We start from the raw sequence: 18,438 nt of genomic DNA, 5'->3' as shown, positions 1-18,438 counted from the left end.
TGCTCTGTGAGTGCCTGATCCAGTAGAAATGATCCCTGCCACAGTATAACTGTAGCACAGTTGCATGCCATTATTTCTGTGTCCCTCACCTAGGGAAAGGGGTTGCCCAGGCATATGACTTGCTTTGCACATTTTTACAATGCAGTTTTACTGCTATAGTTTCTTTAGACCATAAGACTATGTGTAAGACTGTTGTTTCCGGAAGAGTGGTTCAGGGCATACACGCCGACAAATTAAATAAAAACTTAAAATATCTGGCTGGAAGGTTGCAGTGTAACCACTGCTTTATCTCTTAGAATTGAGCACACTAACACACGTGAGAGCCTCACAGGGGGGAGAGAAAAAACAGGCTGCTCCCTCAGGCAAGGAGGCACAACTCACTCCATCTCATTCCAGGCTGGCTCTTTGCGGACTGACTGCCAAAGACCCAGATCATATGCTTCCCTACAGAGCCCCCTAGCCTGCACAAAGGACCAGCAAACCCTTGTAAGTTAATGTGATATCCCATCATTTTAGCACCATTCTCAGTACATCACAGATACCATATCGCCCAGCTTTTGTCTGAATTTACTGATCACTGGGTTTTTAATGAGTTGCAGCCTTACTTAAAGCTATTTTTAAAGATGTCTGTCCATGTCAGTTCCTTCTTTATTTTCTGTCAAGTAAGATGGGATAGTCTTTACCCTCTGGTTCATTTCCCTACAGGCCAATCTCAATCAGACAATCTGACTTGTACTTGCCGTATTCTTTAGCTGGGCATTTCTTCCATTGGTTTGCTTGTTTTTTAATTGGAAATGGGAGCTGGTATGAAATCAGTCAAAGTGGAATAATACAGCAAGGTCCCAAAATATTCCATACAGCATATAGGATACAAAGATACAGTACCCACATTAAAGAAAAAATGACCATCAGTGAAGAAAAAATGAAACAAGAGAACAGTGTAATTATACTGGTGAGGGGAAAAATTGAGTGATTTAATGGCTTATATAAAAGCTGTGTATGGAATGAAAACTGGTATCCATTTAAGATAGTCAGTGAGCAGGAGATACAATGATTTATTAAACCATTTATTAATAGTGATGGTGCAGGGAGTTTTCCACTCAATATCTATAATCACTCTGGTAGCAAATAATACATGTTGTAAGAGGTGGGAAAGGGTGTTTTCATTACTTAAAAAAACTCAATTCTGGTGTTAGATTGAATTGGAATTGTACCTTTTCACCATGGAACAAAAGCAGAACATATGTCAAAGGCCCAGCTCCTCAAAGGTATTTAGACACCTAAGTTTGAAATACCTCTGGGGATCTGGGCCAAAATCTCTAGTTCTACTGCATTCTTTGCTGCAGAAGTCTATGATTGGGCAATTAACTTTTATTTAGTTTAACAAAGAGAATGTTAAGCAGTGACTTGGTTACAGTCTGTGAGCACCTACAAGGGGAAAAATATTTAATAATGGGCCCTTCAACCTAGCAGAGAAAGGTCTAACACAATCCAATGGCTAGAAGCGGAAGCTAGGCAAATTCAGACTGGAAATAAGATGTAAATTTTCTAACAGTGAGATTGACGACCCGTTGGAACAATTTACCAAGTGTCATGGTGGATTCTCCATCACTGTTTTCTGAATGATCTGCTCTAGGAATTACTATGGGGATGTGCTACACAGGAGGTCAGACTAGATGATCACAATGGTCCCTTCTGGTCTTGAAATCTGTAAATTTATGAAAACTTCAAAAGCAAACTTGGCATTACACATGTAAAACTCGTATTCTGTGTACACATCTGATATTGCGTTATGAGGCAGGATGTAATTTTTCAACATGTGACAGGCCATGATGAAGCAAGGCACTTGAACACATGCATAAATCTAAGCATTTGAGTTGTCCCATTGATTTCAATGGGATTATTCACATCCTTACATGTAAGCATGTCTTTAAGAGATTTGCTGAATCAGGGTTTTAATCTCTGTGGAACCCACATATGATCATGTGAGGCTAAGGAACCTGAAAGACACAGCATGGGTGAATGCTTGTGATATATTTTCAAGGACAGTAGGCAAGAATATAATGCCTGTCCCTTTAAGACTTTCAGCACTTTAAACCTCCCCAGAGATTACGACCCACAGCAGTGTGGGGTCAAGAAGGCTCTCTGGGCGGCTGGAGCAAGTAAGGAAATTTTTCATATACATCAATGCATTCTTGGTGTCCTTGAATTGCCCTACCTCCCCCCACTGGTGTCCTGGGAAGAAACCAGCATGGATTTCACCATTGTTACTGCACTGAGTCTCTAGAGGGTTCCCACAGGCACAACTGTGATACCCCTGTCTTCAGGGGAGGGTAAGAAGAAAGTGAACAGTAAATCCAACCCCTGTCTGTATGACGGCCACCATCCTGGCACGTGAACCAGGAACCTGCAAGCACGAGTAGCTACAGATTGAGCTGAAAAGCTAAGTCTGTCTAGCGAATGCTGCCACAGACTCATATCCTCTGTGGCTACGACACTGAGGGGGACCAGTAACACACACTCACCAACAGATTACATATGCAGAAGAGATCTCTCTACAGTTCAGAGGCACTGTTGCTCTAACAGCTGCCATAAATATGCCTTTGGGTTTCCAGGACATCCCAATTAGTGTGGTATGGACGGTAAAAACTAATTCCCAAGGTGTGTGTTTCCTGATGGGGAATCAAGGGCCAAGGAACCTGTGGGGAACCTTTGGACAGTGTGAGGGCATTACCCGATCCTTAACTATAGAAGGGAAAGAGGTCACCACCATGAGCTGTCTCAAGACCCAGAATAATAATGCATGCCTCTTACATAGCACTTTTCATCAGCAGATCTCAAACTGCTGCACAAATTTAGCCTCACCATGCCCCTAGGTGATGGGGCAGTGCTATTAATGCCATTTTAGAGATGGGAACAGAGGCCCCAAAGGATATCAATGGTATTGCACAGGGGCCTGAAGTGAGGACACACAAGAATCTTCCCCACCCAATGTGGACCAAAAGAAGGGGCTGCAGGGGATCTTGCCCTTTCCAAGGGCCATGAGAAGAGAATGATCCACTGTGAGCTCCACACCCTTCATTCTGGAGGCCAGAGGAAGAGGAATCTTCCTTCTGTCTCCCCAGGGACCGAAGGAAGAAGGTTCTGAGGCGTCAGCCATGTGACAGAAATGCCTCCACTTCTTGCAGGCAGAGCTGTGCTAGGAGTGCACTGATCAGCATTTGGCCCACTTTGCTGGGTTGGGGCTCCAGGAGGCTAGGCAGAGCAAATATGGCTCCCCAAGCACAGCGAGCCCCAATTATTTTCCTGAAGACTGTGAGTATATTGGGGAACTTCAGGCTATTCATCCAAACCTTTTGGAACATACGCCACATACTCCACACCTCCCTAGAAGGGTTTGCTCCGCTGCAGAAGGCTTCTGGAGGGATGGGGGTTGGGAGAAGGACCTGATACCTTGCTGGAATCTGCATAATTAGAAAGAGGCCTGAGCCATAAGATTTAACTAAAGCTCTGCTATTCCCCCTAAAGTTCAGGGCTGCTCAAATCCAGGATTTTGGTTCGGCTTGCTAACGAGAGAAGTGGTAAAGCACCCACGTCTGGGGACAACCTCTGTTCACAATGGGAACAGAATTACACGGTGCTTAACAAACAACTCATTCATCTTCTCCGCCAGCAGTGCTGGGAGGCATGCCAGCACTATGACCACCATGTACAGAGAAGGAAACTGAGGCACAGCCAGTCAGTGAAAGAGCCAGGAGTAAAACCCAGCCCCTACTCTGAACAATAGACAATACTCCTTCCGATATGAAATACATTTTTATTTCCATTCCAAATAAAACCTGCACTTCCATCAGCTGATTTGCCTGAAAGTCTCTGTATTATATGTATGGTGTTACACCGTCTCATCACAATCTCCTTGACAATGTCACACATTAAAATATATTTCACCCAAAATTTGATTTACCTTTAATATAGAGGGGAGAAAAGGGTTATTCATGACTCATTTCTTGTGCTACCCATGCAATTTCACATCACAATCTGTTGCCATGGCGATGTCACACACATGAGATGGAAGCTAGGCGTCTAATACATCAGCAGACAGGCACAATAAGGGGACAGGGAAAGAAAGGAAACAATATTTGCCATAAACAGAGAAAAGAGGAGAAAATGTAGGCAAGTGACAGTCCAATGGGTGCTAGTCAAAAAATTAATCGGCTGCAGTAGCTAAGTTAACTGCAGTAACGGAGGCGTTTCGTACTTTCAGTATTGGAAATACTCCAAATATTGCACTGTGGTGGGGAGATTTTTCAATGGCACCCAGTTTATGTCAGATTTTTTTTAATGCAACTTGCCATTAGTGTTGCAAATAATTCTGGACAGAGGTGATACATTCAAGAGCAAGCTCAGGTTTGTGGCTGCTCCTACACGGACAAGTCTGTTTTCACTTGGAAGCACTCTCTTTTTTGGTTGCAATTTATACCAGCAATTTGACTGTGAGGGCAAATTATGAAAACTTGCCCTTTTAACTACCCGTTTGCACCTAAAGACAATTAGCTGGGCTAGATGTACCCACGTGTGCCCATGATCAACTTTGTAGGTTCAAACTTTATGGGCATGCTACTGCAAACCGTTAATTGCACCTAGGGAGGTGGTGGAATCTCCATCTTTAGAGGTTTTTAAACTGAGGCTTGACAAAGCCCTGGCTGGGATGATATAGCTGAGGTTAGTCCTGCTTTGAGCAGGGGGTTGGACTAGATGACCTCCTGAGGTCCCTTCCAACTCTAATATTCTATGATTCTATGATTCTATCAATTGGAAAGCCAGCCTGATGTATCCATGGCACAACCTTGTGTCATCGTTATACATACACATTTGCATGTTTTAGTCTTCTTCATACTAATACTGCATAAAGCCTGGCCTTTTGTACCACTATAAACAATCCAAAACCACAATGAAACTGTACCAATTCAAGACAGCAGGAATATCATGCAGACAGCAATCTTATCCCCCTGAGCAAAATAATTCCATGTATCTCTACTTAGGAAAATGCTGCTAGACGCAAAACTGCCACATGGACAAATGCTAATCCTAAATCATAGGCAAGATCATAAAATTAAGTCTCTCACATTAGAACAGCAGTAGTTAGAGCTGTAACAGAGCATCACATCATACAGCACATCTATGGATATAACAAATGCTCTAGAAGTCACATTTTCGACTCTCCAGGTTTTACATATACAAATGTACTAATTTCTCCAAATTTAACATTACTAAGGCTGCTAATAATAATGACAGAACTCCAGGGACAGAGTAAAGATTATGTAGAGGGTAGTCAGTGAGTATTTTGCTGTTAAAGGCTCATTTGTGTGAATGGGGTGTTACAGAGGGTGTTAGAACTGAGTGTAACCTCAGATTTCAATTGATTTTTTCCATTAACTTTATTGTGTGCAATGTGGTAATGGTGTAGTATGTGTAATGGCAATGTATAACTTGTTTTGAATTGTTCTTTGCAGCTTTAAATCAACAAAGTTTGTGTGTGTGTGAATTTTAAGGTTAGCACACAAGACTGTTTCTGATACTGAAATGCAGCCACCTCCGGGGTGAGAGAATTTTGGCAGAAACTCAACAATGCATAGCAATACTATGCAACATTTTAGAACAGGAAGTGAAGCAGACTCCTGTATCCAGTTGAAATGCTGAAGGAATCAGTAGAAGCAGAATGTGATTACTGACTTGGAATTTCTATGCAATATTTTATTCTGACTACAACTGTCTATCATGCCCACCACGGTGGTATCTGAGCAGTTCCCAAGAAACCAGTGTTAACATGCCTATTCCTTCCAAAACTGCTATGGTGTCATTAGTATCGATGAGCAGATAGGAGCAATTTTATGATGTGCCTTATGTAAAAGCTGGCATCTCCAGAGATCCTGTGTTCCCAACAACAGCCTTGTGGTTAGGGTTGGGTACCTGGCCACTGGGAACCAGGGTTCAGGCAGGCTTCTCTGCCATAGCCATCCTGTGTGACCATGGACACTTCACTCAGGGGCAGGCTTGTAAAAATTTTTAGGCATCTAAAGCTGCAGATAGGCATCCAGTGGGATTTTCAAAAGCATCTAGGGCCTAACTCTCATTGGAATCAATGGGAGTTAGGTGCCTAAGTGAAACCCTATCTGCATCTTCAGTACGTAAGTACCTTTAACAATCTGGCCCCGGTCTCCCTGTGCCTTAGTTTCCCATCTGTGAAACAGGGATAATAGCACCTCCCTACTTGCCAGGATAAACGCAAATAATTTGCATAGGCTTGTAACTGACACTAACACAGGATCAGTGTGCTAATAATTCCATGTTAATAATATAGATAGCACTGTGTTGGGATTAGAATTCATTCTATATTGAATCAGAAAGAATGTCACCACTGCTAAATCAAGCCTTTCATGTTTAACAAAACTTTTTCTGTGGGCACCGGCACAGTATTATCTCCCTGGTAATATCAGCTTTGCTTTTCTTTAATCAAATGCCAAATACAGTTTCCCTGTACACAAAATAGAAAATGTCTCTGGGATCTCAGATACCTCTGTGTAGTAGTAACTCCAGATGAATATTGACTTTTTAATGACAACCACTGTAGTACAAATACCAACTGATATTATTCAGTCAGATTCAGATGGCTGAATAGGGCTGACATGCCTGTTATCCAGCAAATGAATTATTTGATTCACCCTTCCCCACAGCATGCTGTCTGCTAGGAAATTTTCATTTGGTCTCTCTAACTTGAGAGCCAATTGTAAATGTCAAACCTAAATGCTCAGATTTAAGTGTTAGGTCATCTTGTTTGATTACGGAAGTAAAAGGTCACAAATGACTAATGAAAAGAACAAGTGATATTGCTAGGGAAATACCATTCTGCCAATGAGTAAGCAAACAGCTTGGGACAAAGTTATCAGTCTTTTCCTTGTCTCTCTCTCTTTCCAGATTCTGACCCTCTTTTATTCACTAGTTCTCTCATTTGGGGCTATTTGCAGGGTCCCCATATTTTGAATGGACGTCTGCTTTTACGCCCTGTTCGGTTATAATTTCGTGGGATGATACACAGCAACCCTGCAGCTGAAAACCGGCATTTTTTAGATCACTAAACAAACCACCAAAATACCCAGCACTTGTGGCTGGTCCCTGAATTTTTGCAGATGCACCTGGGATATCCACAACCCCAAAACTTCATCTGGATTTAACATTGCACAACTACATGCCATAAACCTCATCAAAGTCACTGCAAGAAGAGGTTCCCAGCACATGGTTTTGCTACTGCAGGGACCTGGACTTTACCAGTTGTCATAACAGCGATAAGCCTTTGGGAGTGACTAGCTCCTCTCAGTTGGACTTCTCCCAGCTGCCAGCTCAGGGAATCACCTGTTCATTTGCCACAGGTTGGCTTCTCCCAGGCCTGGCAGCCAGCTGCACAGATGGAGCTTTTCAGAGCAGCTCAACCCACCTACACAATCCCAGAGGAGTTTTCTATCCACACCCCAAACTGACTCCTATGCGTTGGTGCACAGTGTCTGTGCACTTGCATCAGGATGCAGAGATAAAGTCGTCCCTTGCCCAGAACGTGGGATCACGTCATGGTGACATCACCCTGCTCTGTGGAAGAACACAGAACAACTCCTCTAGCTCTCAAACACGTTGCATGGCAGGAGGGTGACACACACTAGCTGTGTCCCTAGCCAGTGTCTACTCCACACAGAGGACAAGAGCCTCCTATTGCCAGTGGCGGTGTTTGCCCCTGCTTGAGTGGGGGGAGCTGGGAGGGGAGGAAGGTGGACATAGTAGGGGAGATGGAAGAGGCCCAGGGAAGCAGGGAATGATCCCCCCACTCAGAGCCCATGCTATCCCGGCCTCCTCTTGCCTCTGCCCGGCTGCCGCTCCCACCTAGGGGCTCCACTGTCAGGTCCCAATACTCAGCTTTGGCTCCACCCCCGACCTGGGCTTCCAGCAGCTGCTCCCCCTGTGCTGTGTCCCTGCACTGACCCACCTCTGTGCACCCCTCTGCCCGGGCTGGGCCGCAGCACCTTGCAGGTGCAGAGGATGCTCTGTGGGGGTTGGAAAAGGGCCGCTGGACTGGAGGCTCCTGGTGAGAGCCTTCCATTTGACTTGTCGGGCATCAGCCATTCCTTCTGGACTCCATTGTAAAGGTGGCCCTGCTACCCTGTTCCAGCTGGCCCCGGGCTCCTGGCTGCTCCAGCCCTTGTGATCTCTGGCTGCCAGACATCCCCCCTTTCCCTCATGGCTGCAGAGCATCCTCTGAGCTGGTGGGAGGGTGGTGCTCATGGGTCAGTGTGGGAATACTGCAGTCGGGACTGGGCAGGGGAGCACAGGTTGCCGGAGTTGCTGGGAGCCCGGGATGAAGCTGGAGGTGGGGAGCAGGGCAGAGAAGCTGACAGCCAGCAGGCTGAATAGAAGGCCCTTGCAGGCCAGATCTGGCTTTCAGGGTCCCCTGTCACAGCTTTGGGGCCCCCTGCAATTGTGTGGGTTGCAGGTGCCTAACTGCGCGACTGGCTACTGTTACCAGCTAACAGAGGTGCTCTTTTAGCTCAGGAGATGGAGAGGGGCCTGTTCTTCTGGTTAGGATGGTCCCAGGTTCAACGTGCACTGATAAGCCACGGTGGCAGTCATTACAGCCAGAGTATGCTCTTTGGGCAGGAACTGCCTTTTTGTTCAGTGTGTATACAGCGTCACAAGGGAGTCCTGGTGCATGACGAGGCCGTCTAGGTGCTATGGCAATAATAAGCATATTAAAAAGTAATAATAGAAAAATGGGGCCCAATATTCTGCAATAGAAATGTAAAATAATATTCATAACTTTAGGGCCCAGTCCTGCAAACCCTTGCGGCTGAGCACAGCCTTCTGTAGTGGAAGGCTTCCTATTGACTTCAACAGGGCTACTCGCAGGTGTCAACACCCCAGTGGCGGGAAGTATTTGCAGGATTGGGCCCTTATTTTGCATAACATCTGTCATCCACAGCACTCAAGCCAGCAACATGACGCTGGGGACCGACAGCATGTTTGGTCATGAAGGAAGGGCAGCTTTTCACTTGACTGCCGCTGCAGAGTAAACCAGGTGGAGAGACATAGGAATTATTAGAGAGGCCAGTGAAGGGCCTGAGCCAACACCCAAAGCAGTCAATGGGAGTCTTTCCATGAACTCGATAGGACTCAGGTTCTAGAGGAAGTAAACACCAGCCTTACAAACAAAGAAAAAAATGCCTCACAGTCAAATCTTCCTTTTGGTCCCCCAAGCGTATGGGGCAACATTCACCCTGTGCCAGACCCAGGAGAAGCCTATGGGTTTAAGGAATCCATGGGGCTTGTGCTGGCTCTCTACACAGAGGGAACTGCGCCCGTTGTGTGTGTTTAGCTCGGAAGCTCCTAAAGGCAGGAACCACGTTTTCGTCTGTGTCACGCCCAGCACCAAGCACACAACTAGCATTTAACAAGCAATTCATGGTGCCAAGCCAAGGTCTGTGAGAGAGGCTGGATCAAGTCCTCGGAGGCTTTCATGTTGCGGGGAGTCAGAGTCTGGATGCCAACTGTGCTGCTATCCGGCCACCCTTCCAGACCAAAACTCTGGATCTTAGCACCTCTGGGCTTTGGGAAAGCTTAGCCCCAGATCTGCAGCCTGGGGCCCTCTCTAGTACCAGTTGGTTCCTTGCCCCTGCTCTCATTTTTATTGCAGTAGATATCAATCAGCAGCAGCTCAGGGCCTAGCCCTCCTCATGCTCCACCCAAGGAGGGAAGGCACAGGGAGCTAGCACTGCAACTGGACCATTCGCCATCCTGCACAGAAGTTTCAGTACACACACAGCGTGGGCCGTTATTAAGTATTTGGGTGGAAACTTGGCCACTCCTCCATTTAAGCCCCGATATTGCTGAGTTCCTATGGGGATCTACATGCATTGCAGGAGATGGTCCTTATTTTTTTTCCCCTCCCAGCTGCCCACATCCCTCCTCACACTCACAGCACCTGTAAAATCCATTTTACCTGAGCTTGCTATTCACTGTGGCCAAATAAAATTACAGCTGCATTGAATGGACTTGATTTAGGAAACCTGTTTTTTATTCTGAGCCCATTTTCACTAGTCCAGTTATATAAGCCAAGTTGGTCATATTTATTTTAAAGTTGCTTTTAAAAGAAATCATGACTAGTGCCATAAAAGTGACCAGAGTAATAAAAGCCCTGGTGAGCAAGTATTCCTACCTGCCTCTCAATCAGCTGTACTGTGAGGTCACTAAATGGAATTATAACCATTTCCAGAGGCTACTCTGTACTGGTGCTATCACGCAGCTTTGGCCAGTTCATGTGTCCAACTATGTGATGTCATTTCAGGGCACCTGCGGGCTCTAAAAATGGTCCATTCTCCAGAAGGGAGGAAATGGACTAAGCTGCTGAGCATAGTTCTCTGGAAAGCCTGCCATGGATTGTGCTGGATACACGGCCTGATTCTTGCCCATGTGAAGGGAGAAGGTCGGGTATTTGGACCATTGGAAGCTGATGACATCTGTAGAAGAGGATACCTGCACAGGTATGCTCAGAGCTGATTTCCAGATGCAGGTAAAGATCAGAACATTAGTGATAGAAGGGTCTGGCCTAGGCTGCCCCAGAAACATTTCAAGACTTTTTATGAAAATCCCACACTACAGCAACAAACCCTGGAAGCTGTAAAGACTTGAACGATACGTTACAGAGGCATTGTTGAGATTAAGATCAGGCACTGTCCTGAAAATGTCCTAGCCTAACACCGTCTTAAAACAGAAAGAACAACCCACCATGAGCTCAGTTTACCACCTGGGGGCCGTATGTGATCTCCCTATAGGGCAAGAAATAATTAAACAACTACGCCTTTTGAAGAGTGTGAGGACATGTACACTATTTCCTTAAAGTTTAGCTGAAGTGATGCAGGAAGGGTGCCGGGGAAGGCTTGAGGAAGAAGCAGCTCTGCTTTCAAGCAAGGCAAGAGAAGAGCTGCTTTTAGAATAACAGTTTTCCTTTTTTCCAGTGAAGTTTCTTGTTCAGTGTTAGAAGAAACCGACTCTGTGACATGTTCCCATTGTCACATGGCTGAGATTTTTTAATGAACATGGACAGCACATGGAACTCATCACATTTTGTTACTCGGAACTCAAGCTGGGTCAAAAAAATCAATTTCAGTGAGGTTCCTGGAAATAAGAAAAGAGCTAAACTCCATAGGGTTTGCTCAAATGTAGCTGCATTCTAAGGCCCTGTCTACATGGGAAGGCATAAGCTAAGGTGTGCATTTAATCTGATAGAGTTATACCAGTAAAACCCCTGTATGGATACTCTTAGTCCAGTAGAGAAGTGTATTTTTTTGGTTTAACTTGTGTCACTTAGAAAGAGGATTAAGCTAACCTGTAATGTCATTCTTATACTGGAATACGAATGGCCACACTGGAGGATATACCAGTATAACTGGTAACACTTCCTCATGTGGACAAGCCTGCCCACCACTTAAGGCTCCTCCCCCAGCCTAAGGGGAGGAGCCACTGGATCCAGGACTCAACTGAAAACTGGGGACAACAAATGAGAAAACAGGAAGGGGTGTGATGGTCAAAGGGTCAAATGGAGGGAACCAGAAGGGGACACCGAGCAGAGAGCCACGGACAGTGCCCACTGCTCCCGGAAGGTGTCAAGGGAACCAGTGAACGCTGCGCAGAGGAACTCTGCCCGGATGCAGGAGTGCACAAGGGAACGGAAGTAGACCCCACAGCCGCAGAGCGCACCCCCCTGCCAACCTCCTCTCCCTGGTGTTATAGATGGCCATTTTCGCCAAGGCCAGGAGGAGGTTGACAAGGAGGTCCCACCCCATTCGTGGGGCCACGGATGGGGTGCGCGTAAATAAACAAGTGTGGGGAAAAGTGCAGCCAGAACCTCAGCAGGAAGTTCTGGAGGAGCCGGAAGAGGGGCCGCAGCCTGACGCACTCCAGGTAAGCGTGCGCCAGGGTCTCCTTCACACCGCAAAAAGGGGAAGGTGTCGGGGCAGAGGGAGACTCAGGATCCCTGCAAAGACCCAGTGCAGTCCTGGCCAAAAGAACTCCAGAACTGTCTTCTGGAGGTAGGCCAGGAAGCTCGGGGTCAGGACCAGGGTGTTGAGCCGGTGCCAGAGCATGGACAGGACCAACTGGTTGAGCACCAGCACCCTCCCCCAAAGGGAGAGGCACCGGAGCAGTCCTGTCCATCTCCGCAGCCACCCAAACACCCTGTCCTCCAAATCCTGCCAGTTCTCTGCCGGGGAGGGATAGGTGGCAGAAAGGTAAACACCCAGATAGAGCAGTGGACCCGCGCTCCACCGGATGGCTTGAAGCGCGGGTGGGAGGGAGCTCGCCCACCACCCGGCCCCTACTGTCAAGCCAGAGCTCTTGGCCCAGTTGACCCGGGCAGAGGAGGCCACCGAGTAAATGGCCAGGCAGGCCTCCAGCCGCACCAGGTTGCCCAAGTCCTGGACCGCGAGGAACACGTTGTCGGCTTACACTGACAGGACCAGCCTCAGCACTGGCTCATGGAGCACCAACCCTGTCAGCCTCCGGCGGAGGAGACAGAGGAAGGGCTCGATGGCCAGGGCGTACAGCTGGCCCAACAGTGGACAGCCTTGACGCACACCACGCCTGAAGCTGACTGGTTCGGTCAGGGTCCAGTTGAGCTTGACCAGACACTCCGCAGAGGCGTACATCACCCGGAGAAAACCCACAAAGCAGAGCCTGAAGCCGAACGCCCACAGGGTACCCAGGAGGTACCCGTGGTCCATCCTGTCGAACACCTTCTCCTGATCCAGGGACAGGAGGACGAACGACAAACCATCCCTACACCCAAGCTCTAAGAGATCCCGGACCAAATACAAGTTGTCAAAGATGGTGCGGCCTGGGACGGTGTATGTCTGGTCGGGATGGACCACGTCCTGCAGCACGGACCCCAGCCTCAGCAAGATGGCTTTGGCCACGATTTTACAGTCCGTGCAGAGGAGCGAGATGGGATGCCAGTTCCGTAGGTCATGGAGGTCCCCCTTCTTGGGCAGCAGGGCAAGCACGGCTCGCCTGCAAGAGCGGGGTAGCGCTCTGCTATCCTTGGACTTGGCCCAGATGATGGCGAGGTCCGGGCCGAGGATGTCCCAGAACAAGCGGTAGAACTCCATGGTCAGCCCGTCCATGCCCTGAGATTTGTTTGTGGGCATGAGGCGGAGGGCTTCCGAGAACTCGGCCAGAGTGAGAGGTAGCTCCAGCCAGTCCCGGTCGCCCGCATCTACCATGGGAAGTTCAGTCCAGAGCATCCTGCGGGCGGCATCAGTTGGATCCAGGGAGAAAAGACTGGCATAGAAGGCCCGGGCCCTGCTGTGCATCTCCGCTGGATCCGTGAGGGGGGTGCCGTCCTCCACCAGGAGGCAGGTGACATGCTTCTGGGCCCCCTTCCTTTTCTCCAGGGTGTAGAAGAAGCGGGAGCTGCGATCCATTTCCCAAAGGAGACGGATGTGGTATTGAACAAAGGCACCCTGAGCCCGAAGGTCTTCGAGGGCCCGGAGCTCCTCCCGCTTCTCCCGGCACACTCCACAGAGGGACGGATCCTCGGGGCTGGTAGCCAGATGCCTCTCCAGCACTAAGACCTCCTGTTCCAGCTGCTCCATCCCCACATCCCTCCACCGGCTGGCCCCCTGAATGTAGTCGCAGCAGAAGAGCCGGGCGCGCACCTTCCCCATGTCCCACCAGCGCCGCACCGAGGGAAAGGTGCACCTCTGCTCCCGCCAGGCCAGCCAGAACTCCCGGAAGGATGCCACGAAGTCCACATCCTCTAGCAGGCTGTTGTTAAAGTGCCAGTAGGCCAGCCCCGGCCTCTCCGTGGTGAGAGAGGCCGTCACGGTAACCAGGTGGTGATCCGAGAACGGGGCCGGCCGTATGCTGAAGGAGTGGGCCCGTGAGAGATGGTAATGAGAGAGGTAAATGTTGTCCAACCGGGAGTGGCTTGACCGGTCTCCCCCCACCCGGACAAAGGTGAAGGTGACCACGTCATCCGGGTGGTGGTCGCACCAGACGTCCACCAGGGAGTGATGGTCTATGATCTCCCGGAGGACGTCTGCGGCGGCCTGGCACTGCTCAGAACCCATGCAGTCCTGCTCCTCGAGGGTGGTGTTAAGATCCCCGCCCAGGACCAGGCATTCGCAAGGATCCAGGGTACGGAGGAAGGCGGACGCCTGCTGGTAGAAGTGCACCTGCTCTGGGCCCGATGTTGGGGCATAGATGTTCACGAGGTTCAACGCCAGCCCCTCCATATGGACCCGGAGGTGCAGCAGGCGGCCCGGCACGACCTCGGTGACCTCCAGCACCTTGGGCTGCAGGTTGGGGGAGAACAAGGTGGCCACTCCGCCCGCATGGGTGGAGAGGTGACTAAGGTTCACCCCGTCCCCCCACTCCAGCCGCCAACTGGCCTCGGCAGCTGGGTCCGTATGGGTCTCCTTCAGGAATGCCATGGAATACCCCCCTCCCGAAGGAAGGAGAGCACCTGGAACCTGCGGAGACCCATCCTGCAGCCCCTGGTGTTTAATGTGGCAAACTTGATAGGCATGAGGAGGAGGGCTGGGGGGGATCCTCACTGGCAGGAGTGCTAGCAGTCCCCACCGGGCTCCGCAGCAACCCGTGGCTGGTCCCAAAGGCCATCAGGGCGTCACGGAAGCTGCGGGCCTGCTGGTAAGCTGTGGCATCCTGCCGCCCAGTCCCTTTCCCCTCCTTCATTGCAGCCCTCAAAGCCCAGAGGACGCGGTGGAAGTCTCCCCAGTGCTGCAGTGTGAGCTGCACCCGGTTCTGGGCACCACACGTGTCCCGGAGGAAGGTGCGCAGCTCTTAGCGCAGCGCCTTGGGGGGCTCATCCTCCGGCCTGGCCCCTGCAGCGGCCCCACGGCCAGGTGGGACAGGAGCTGGGGGCAGCGGCAGAGGGAAGACAGCAGCCCCGAGCGGGCTGGGAGAGGCAAAAACAAAGGCCGCCTCCTGGGAGCCCTCAAGGGGAAAGGAGATGACTCCAGGGGCGGCAGAGACACAGGTAGCAGGTGGGGGGAAAGAGAGGGTTCGAGGATGGAGGTGGAAACTGGAGGGGGATCGGGAGCAGGGGTAGGGGCAGGAGTCAGGGCAAGGGAAGGGTCGGGGGAAGGGTCCAGGCTGGGATCAGGTAAGGGATCCACGGCCTCGGTGATGGGGCCAGCGGGGTGTAGTGCCACTGGATCGGGGCCGGGAGCTAAAGAGGCGGGCACGGTGGGGGTGACCTCCAGGAGGGCAGGCTCAGGTGTCTCAGTGCCCACAACTCTGGGGTTTCGTAAGGGGGCAGCTGGGCTGGCACCCTCAGGAGGAAAGGGGGGTGGCCGACCCACGGCTGGGGGTGGGGCATCTGATGGTCCGGAGCCCAGTCACTCGGCCCCGGCCATCGCCTCGAGGGAAGCGGCGGTGGCAACAGGGTCACAGCCACCGTCCGGCCTGGCAGAGGGGCCCGGTAGGGGGGCCCGGGGAACGGGAGTGGGGTCAGCTGTCTGGGAAGGGAGGAAGGGAAGAGGGGGAAATGGCTGAGGGCTGTCCCCAGCAAAGCCCTCCAGGCGGGGAGGATTGTCTGCCCCCGGGCAGGCTGGGGTCAGGCCCAGGGAGTCAATCTCCTCCAGTAGGGAGGAGAAATCCCCCCCTGCTGCCACAAGGTCATCCCCGATGGGAGGTGCGGAGGGCAAGGGGACGGGGGGGGCCGTCGGCTGGGGACCCCTCGAGGAGGGACTCCAGGAGGGAGATGGTACAGCTCACATCCACCGCCATGGCTTCCTCAGCTGATGCCACCCGCTGGGCATTGGCAGGGGGCACGGCAGAAGGCCCGGCTCCAGCAGCCCCCTTCCTGGATTTGTAGGGGTGCTTGCCCCCCGCGGTGATGAAGGGAAGGGGGCGCTGGGTGCCACTTTTGCGCTTGCCCCGCTTGCCCTGCACGAGCACCCAGCCCTCCGAGGTGGAGTGCTGGGCAATGGGGGCAGGACCAGGGGGCAAGAGCACAGAGGAAGGGGGTAGGGAAAGTGGGGGCAGGGCAGCGGGGGAAAGGGATGCCTCTACCTGGGATAAGCCCCCTCCGATGCCCAACAGTGTCGGCCCTGGCTCCCTCTCCTCCACAGGCTCCGCCAGACTGCTCCAGGCATCAGTGGGGCCCGCCCACTCGTCCGGGCACGCCGGGGGGGGTGCTCCCGGGGCCCGAGCGGAGGCGGCAGGTGACAATGGAGGAGGAGGAGGGGTGGCCACAAGGACTGAACGGCTGAGGGGGCGCCACCGCTGGCCTATCTGGCACCCCCCTGGGTCCCAGGGTCCCGGGCTCCCGCCTTGCCGGGCCAGGGGGCAGTCCCTCCAGACATGCCCTGTCGCCCGGCAGAGGAAGCACCGGGACTCCCCCGCCAAGTAGTGGACCCAGTACTGGGCCCCTTGATGGGGCACCAGAAATGACCCCTCGAGCACCTCCCCGCCACACGCCGGCGGCGGCAGCTGCAGCTGCACCTGCCGGCGGAAGGAGCGGACATGGCGGAGGGCAGGTCCTTGCAGCTGAGGGGAAGCGGGCTGATGACAGAGAGGGGCTTCCCCAGGGCAGAGAGGAAAGGCAGAAGGGCGGCGTTGGGGAGGAAGGGTGGGACGGAGGTGACGACCACTAGTACGCCCAGGTCCTCCAGGGGCTCCACCGGGACGTGAACACCGCCCCACCACCAGGCCCATCTCCACCACCTCCTAGGCGGCGGCCTCGGATGCCAGGAAGAACACCGCCTTCCCGTACATCTTCGAGGCCGCCACCATGGCCATGAGCCCCACCAGCCGCGCCAGCACGTAGATCTCCACGTGAGGCGAGGCAGACACCAGGAGAAAGACACAAAGGAAAAAGTATTAAAATAATAATAATGGTTAAAAATGTCATCCTGCACATGATATCAAAGAAAGCAAATATCTGCTCTCCACAAATCTCACCCGTCTCTCCCATGGACTAGAATCTCTGAGTACCCTGAGACTTCATTCACTTTCATAGGCACATGTCAGGAAACCTCCACCACCCAGACTATGTCTACACTGCAGCTGCAAATTGTGATTCTCAGCTCAGGTAGAAGTACACATGCCTGCTCAAGACAAAAATAGCAGTGTGGCCATGGTGGCACAGGCAGTGGCATGGCTTAGCTGCCTGAGTACACTTCACAGACTTGAAGAGTTCAGTAAGCTTGAAAGTTTGTCTCTCTCACAAACAGAAGTTGGCCCAATAAAAGATATTACCTCAGCCACCCTGGTTTCCCAATTTCCTGAAAGTCTGGCAGTATGGATTTGCAGAAGGGGAAAGAAGTTATCTAATCAATACAAGAAGTCATTTAGAAACAGATGATGTATTTTTTGTGATCAAACAGATGTCTGCACAAGGAAAAATATGATTACTGTAAATTAGCTTCCCATTACAGTCCTACTACCATTACTCGTTAGGCTTTATTTCAATAAAAGATGGAACCACTCCCAATCCAGAGCAGATTTCCTCTTAATCTTTTAGACCATGAACTGCATTTACTTTCACAGGCACAGGGTAGATGTGCATTCACTAGCTGTGTTCGAGCTAGCATGCTAAAAATAGCAGTGTGGGCATAGAATCGCAGGACTGGAAGGGACCATGAGAGGTCTAGTCCAGTCCCCTGCACTCATGAGAGGACTAAGTATTTTCTAGACCAGTGGTTCCTAACCTGTGGCCTGGGGACAAAAGTGGCCTGGAGGGTCTTTCAAAGTGGCCCACTGCTTCCCTCCCACTGCCTGCATAGGGAGCCACTGCCAAGAACCCAGGCGGAGCGCGTTGCCGCGGGGCTACAAGACCGGTGCAGGCTGCTTGCTGCAGCCAAGGGGATGGGAGATCAGCACTACCCTCCCCCTGGCTGTAGCAGGGAGCACTGCAAAGCACTGCACCGGGGTCCATATGCGCTGGGGTCCCTGCTGGACCCAGAGGAAGGGAAGATCAGCACTCACCTCCGCCGGCTCCAGCAGAGAGCAAAGCACTCTGCCTGCGTCCCGAGGTGCTGGGGGTCCCTGGTGGAGCCAGAGGGGGAGGGACTGCTTAAGGACCCAGCTGGAGCACATGGGTCTACAGGACACATGTGGTTTCCCTGCTGCAGCCAGGGGGATGGGAGATTAGTGAGGAGGCAGCCTCCTAGCTGAACTCCTTCCATCTGGCTGCAGTGGGGGGGGACACCTGCTGGCGGAGACTGGTGGCCCTTCAGGGTTGTAAAAATGATATCTATGGACCGCGAACCAAAAAGATTGGGAACCATGGATCTAGACCATTCCGGACAGGTGATTGTCTAATCTGCTTTTAAAAACCTCCAAAGACTGAGATTCCACAACCTCCCTAGTCCAACC

The sequence above is a fragment of the Emydura macquarii genome, unplaced genomic scaffold (genome assembly GCF_026122565.2).
Source record: "Emydura macquarii macquarii isolate MOO-44397 ecotype Brisbane River unplaced genomic scaffold, CSIRO-AGI_Emac_v2 contig_1483, whole genome shotgun sequence".
NCBI classification, from domain to species: Eukaryota; Metazoa; Chordata; order Testudines; family Chelidae; genus Emydura; species Emydura macquarii.
This window is presented reverse-complemented; position numbering follows the sequence as displayed.